The 6511-nt window shown below is 34.9% G+C and overlaps 1 long non-coding RNA gene across 1 annotated transcript; it reads left to right on the plus strand.

Annotated features, from left to right (window-relative positions):
* The first annotated feature begins 4877 nt into the window (after positions 1-4877).
* On the plus strand, positions 4878-5959 carry LOC141626891 (uncharacterized). The gene is made up of 3 exons (XR_012536460.1): positions 4878-4939; positions 5052-5140; positions 5559-5959. It is a non-coding gene; the product is annotated as an uncharacterized LOC141626891 (long non-coding RNA).
* Positions 5960-6511: the final 552 nt, after the last annotated feature.

Below are 6511 nucleotides of genomic sequence, written 5' to 3' on the forward strand. Positions count from 1 at the left end.
CAAATGCAGGGAGAAAAGTGTGGTTATGTACGTGACACAGCGATTGAGGATGTCGATAATGCTAAATGACTAAGTATATATGTACAAACCACATGCTTCTAGAGAATGTCTACTTATGCAGGCTTTATTTTTTTGGCTAGCTAATTGACGATGTAAATATTATGCACAAGATGGCTAGTTAAGATGCGTATATGCCTACATGCAAATGTTGTCTAAATAACCGATTGGGCTATATACAGACTTCCCCATGTACAGGATAAAATAAATGCAGATGATGTTGTAGAATAGGAGGAGATATGTAGCAGCAATGAGACTCAAACACAATTGCAAACAATCAATGTTAAACATATATAAATTGCCCTAATTAAAGGTTTTACGGGAGCTATGGTTAAGTTTACGGGTTGGAAATTGGGTACTCACAACATTAAAATACCCGAAAGTATCCCTCGCTTTTGTGCTCACCCAGTCGAATGGACCAAGCGAGTTGCCAAAACACGACGTCATAAGGTGGAAAATACGTGTAAGGCCTAGTCGGTCGAATGGACCTTCTAAGTATTCAACGCACTTTACCAAGGGTGAATAGGGTAGCTTAAATGGCGTAATATTGGCTAACGGGAAACGTACACCTTTTTTTTATATGCAAAATATAAAGTACAATTAGACAATACTATTTTAATATACAAAATCAGCAATAAAGAAAATAATAAGGAAAGTAAATACTCATATCAAAGTGTCGTAGATTAGCATTGCATGCGACAACAAGGACATGTATAGACAATTCATCAAATTCTTTGTTTTTTTAGATAAATGTGTACTATTTTATATAAACTACTAAAAAAGGAGATTACATACTATATGATTACAACCTAGCAGAACAAAACTAATCACCATACAAACATAGGGGAATAAGATACCCCTAAACTACTAGAAACAGAAGTAACTGGGCTAAAATTACAAGCGGAAGTAACTGAAGTAGAAAGACGACGGCATTTCTTAAGAGGTGGATGATAATAGTCCTCGAACTGGAGCAAGTCAACCTCCTTTCTTTTAGCACATTCGAATGTTTCCGTGTACCTGTAAAAAAACAAAGGTAATTTGTCGACACAACCCAACGATCTCTTCCTTGAATTGGCAGGAGACCTAACCATACGACTCCGGTGAATGGAATGCTCCGTCTTGTGAAAACACTTCATGCTCAAGTTCTCGATTGCAACAAATTGAAACTGAACCGTGGATACCTTATTAATCACAGATGAATCACACGAAAGTCTTTTCTTCTTGGCAATATGTGAAACAGCCTCTTCATGACCCAACTCATCACTCTCACTCTCACACCCCAAATGTGAATGCTCAAGGCGCGCTTCATGTGAAAGATTAGGAATGAGAACTGCTGCTTCCCTTGAATTTTCTTCATGGGGAGTTCCCGTCGAAATAAAATTTGTAGAGATGAGGGGACGAACCCTCAAAGATTACAAAGATCTTTGATGGTAAAAATGGAGATTCTTCCCGAGCAACAAATTCTCATAGTCTTGGGACGACAAATGCAAAACGTTTTTAGGATATGTTTTGTTGGAGAATGAGTATTTTGCAGGTCTTGAGGTATAAGTGTTGGAGGGATTATCGTCATTCTTAGTAGACAAAGCGGGAGCAGCCTCCACTACTACAAATCCCTTACGTTGATGACGCATTTACATTGACGCTTTTATCAAGCGTCGACCACATAATTAACCCTCCTTTTTTTTTTGAATTACCGCCCATATATTCATTAAGTGAAGCCAACTTTTCTAATTTTCAACTAAAACCAAGGACACTATACCCACATATGACATACCCATTATCAACTCAACTATTCAATAACTCCCGCACAAAAACTCCTCAAAGAAAAACCCTAACCTTACAATTTATCGTTTGATCATCAACAAATATAAGATTTTGCCTCTGATTCTTCAATTTATTCCAAGTTAATTCCATCATCTTCGTTTCTTCGACCTGGTATGTATCAATATTTTCTCTTCTTTTCAATTTTTCTCTCCAAATGGTTGTTTTTGTTCAGATCTTGCGATTTCTGCTCGGTTTCGTTTCTGCTCGCAATTTTAATTTCATTTCTGCTCATATTTTCATTTATCTTAGGTATTTAATCTTACGATTTTATGATTAATTCCGGTGTTATGATATTGCCGGTGATTTATTTGATTAGTGTGTTAATTTTTGCGATTTTATGATTAATTCCGGTGTTATGGTATTGACGATGATTTATTTGAGTAGTGTGTTAATTTTGGAGGATTAGAGATAGTTCTTGCCTTAGTTAGGGTTTTACCGATTTTAGTTTGCATTTGTGGTGGTGCTTGAATATTGAGACTTGAGATAACATTTGTGGTGTTGCTTGATAATTGAGGACATGGTATTTATTATGTGTTGCTTGAATGACTTGAGTAAAAGCAAACAGAAATTATCCCAGCTCGAAATAGGCTGACACGAAATCTGCTCGACTCAACCGAAAAATCATGCTGCCAATCAATTCTAATTCTCCTCATATGATGTACAAGTTACAATCTGCTTGACTTAACCGGACATATGATGTACAAGTTTGTTCTGTTTTCTTGTCGGTTCTATGTTGTTTGTGTTTTTTCTCCTCATGTGCAAAATTGCTCTTCCTCCTTTTCCATTATTTAAACCATACCTTTTCTATTCGTTGCTCTTTTATAATTGAGACGGAGGAAATATACGATAATGGGCAAGGGCAGAGACTAAAGAGCAGAATCGTGAACTAGATTGAAAAACTGCACAAGTTGGATTTTTTCAACCATATTATACAAAAATCTACAGCTAATCAAATTACACTTCAAAGCTCTCTGCAATGATAACATGAAGTCATGAACTACTCTAATTCTCTTACCAATCGAAAACTTATTAAGCAAGGATTATTTAATAATAGGAACAGGGTTAATTCTGCTGGTTTCTTGCTTCTTGCTGAGTTAATTTGAACACTTGCTATTTTTCATTAGAGTCTTAAACTTACTCTCTTGTCTGTATTTTGTAATATGCATTATGTAATATGCTTCGTCTTGAGTTCTTCACTACTCTCAGGTCTGTGTCTCCTTTTTGATTTCCTATAGCATGACTTCAGATAAGGTTTGTGTTTTGTTAACTTATAGAGTGGGTTAGAAGAGGCGGTTGAGGATATTGGATTACTTTGTTTACTTTTTCTTTTTTTTTGAACTATTATTTTAATAATTTAATGATGAGTTTAAATAACGGTTAATATAAGGAGCGTACTCCATTATTGTTTTACATAACGCTTACTTAAGACAAGCGTTCTCTTTACTGTAAGAGAACGGTTATTTAACTTAACCGTTCTCTATTAGGCGTTACAAATTCTTTTTTTTTTTAGTAGTGTATGTTAGAAAGAAGAATCCTACAATTCATATCTAGGGACGTTAGTAAAATTTTTTCGACAATAGAACACTATACTATACACGTTTAATCAATATGGATTTTTTTTTTTTTTTTTTTTTGTGTAGACATGGATACAAGTTGGTCAGTGATAAATCTTTTCCATTTTGAATCACACGGCTACTGTGGTACTATTGCTGCTAACTGAAATTGTTGGTTTCGTTTCAAAGTTTTCGATTTAACAATTTTGGGTTATCAGGTAACAATAAATCAAACAATTCTCTCTTCGTTGTTTTTTTTTTTTTTTTTGTGATAAATGTCAGTCATTCTTGTTTAATGTCTATATATTCATGATTAGTCTTTTTAATTCCGATCATCAACAAAGATGTTTAAGTTATTGGTTGATAATTTCAATTACTCTATTTTTATTTTTGGTTAATATGATTTTTTTTCATATGTTTGGGATTTCATCATCTATTTTCTTTCTTAAATCTGCCTTCTAACAGAGAGATTATAGGATCTTTTCGAGACATATTCAGATAGTTCAGTGCTATCTGAATTCGATTTCCTTGAGTATAATTTATATAATTCATTTGAGAATTAATTGGTCTAATTTGTCGTATTCATTCGGACTTTAATTTGTTTGGTAATGTACTTATGTTATAGTTATGGATTTTAGTGCTGGTTGTATTATTGCTCGAACTCAAAGTGAATATTAATTGCTATTGTTGTCGTATTCACTCTACTGGATGTTAGCACTACTAGAAAAATAGGTTTAGAAAACTGTTGAAATGGGCTTTAGAGAACGTGTTAGAGGCGTTCGTTAGGTCAACGTTTTCTAAATCTTAGCGAATGGTTGGAGGATGCGTTTTCTATTCACAATCATAGAGAACAATTGTACCAGAGGATCGTTCTCTATTCCTTGAGAAAAGAGAACCATTAGGCCTGATGAGCATTCTCTTTTCATAGGAGAAAAGATAGATGCTGGCATAGCCAACACTCAACAGTTCTCTATTCTTCCTATATTTTTCAAAAAAAAAAAAATTATAAATGAATTAATAATTAGTTGCACAATTAGAACATTTTTATTACTTAAAAATTCACAATTACACGGTACTACCAATTCTCCGGTATCGCTCCACCTTTACTACTTATCACCATCCCAAACACCATACATATTGATATATGATCTATGCGACTGTCTAGTTTACAAATGCCACAATAATACACCTAACATCATTTGAACTTCGATGCGTCTATTGCGTTCCTTTTTTTTTTATGTCTGTGTTACTCATTTTTTACCCAAATAATTGCTGCCAGTAGGTCATGTTTCTTCTCTATTGAGTTTTTTTTCTCTCTTGATTAATCCAATCTCTTTTTGTAAAATTTTGTTTCTGTGGTGTTAAATGGAGATGATTCTGTGATTGCAATGGCAAAAACCATGCGCATGCTTAGACTCTGTCCTCAACAAGAAAATGCACTTGGTGACCAAACTGAAGAAAATGCAAACCGTCGGACGCCTTTGGCACACATTGGGAATACACATGTACGTCTTTTTGCCGAGTTCCACTATTAATTTTATGGCCACAAATTCTTGTTTTAGACGGAAGTATCCGTTTTAAACTAATTGTTTGATGATGCTGACCTTGTTGCTCAAGGTGCCGCCTTGCTTCAAAGTGCACTTGGTGACCAAACTGAAGAAAATGCAAACCGTCGGACGCTTTTGGCAGACATTGGGAATACACATGTACGTCTTTTTGCCGAATGCCACTATTAATTTTATGACCACAAATTCTTGTTTTAGACGGAAGTATCCGTTTTAAACTAAGGGCGTGTTTGGTTGGGAGGTTTGGAATGGAATGGAATGGATTCTAGTCATTCTAGTGTTTGGTTGGAGTGTTTTGAAATGGAATTAGAATCCTGATGGATTCTCATTCCACCCTAACCCCTTGGAATCCCATACCCACCTCCTCCCCATGGATTCAAACTCCATTCTTTCATTATTATTTTTCCAATGAACCAAACATGTTTTGGAAGTTATGGAATTAGAACTCCATACTCCTATGGTTTCTCATTCCAATCCATTCCATTCCTAAGTAATGAACCAAACGACCCCTAATTGTTTTATAATATGGAACCCCCTCTAATATCCATTTTTGCTGCAGGTGAAATCAAATGCCACCACTCGGAAAAAATGGAGGAAATCTGTGATTCAGCTTGTTCCTGCAGCCCCACCTACTAAACCAGCAGCTGAGGATGCACAAGAAACAACAACATGGCCAGAAAATAATAACATTCCATTGAGGTTACCAAGGGCAATGCGGTCAGCAGGCGCAAACATGTATCTTCTGAGAGACAGGAACTCAGAACGAGAAGAATGTGGTGTCCAAAAGGAGTCTGGTGAACCTGCTAGATATTATTGATTATGTCGTACTATAAAGTCAATACTAGTTTATATTAGTTAAATTTTATATGCTAGTATTGCTAGTATTTGTGATGGAGATGATATATGTATCAAACGTATGCTTATTTATAAAAGTACGTGGGTACTTACTTCATTTTAATATATTGCATTATGTTTTTTCATGACTTAGTAATAGCTAGTAGTACTATACTACTTATAGATAGGTCTATTTAATTACTCAATGATTTTATCAGGTAATCAAAAAGCCAAAATTATACCGTGATATAAGAAGTATCAATATATAATTTTGTCTCATCGAGTGACACAAAAGCATCAATAGTCGCTGAAGACGCTTAAAAGCGTCAAATTTGTCGACAAATAAAATAGTCAATAATCAATGAAGACGCTTACAATCGTCAAAATTGTTGGCAATTAAAAGCATCAATAGTCCATGAAGACGTTTAAAAGCGTCAAATTTATTGACAAAAAAAACGTCAATAGTCACTGCAGACGCTTAAAAGCGTCAACTTTGTTGACAATTAAAAGCGTCAATAGCCCATAAAGACGCTTAAAAAGCGTTATATTTGTTGACCCAAAAAAGCGTCAAAAAATAACGACGCCCCAAAAAATGACGCTTTTTAAAAGCGTCAATAAACAAAATATTGACGCTTTAAAGCGTCAAAAAATGCTCAAAAAAGCGTCATAAATGCAAGG

This window comes from Silene latifolia, chromosome Y (genome assembly GCF_048544455.1).
Source record: "Silene latifolia isolate original U9 population chromosome Y, ASM4854445v1, whole genome shotgun sequence".
NCBI classification, from domain to species: Eukaryota; Viridiplantae; Streptophyta; class Magnoliopsida; order Caryophyllales; family Caryophyllaceae; genus Silene; species Silene latifolia.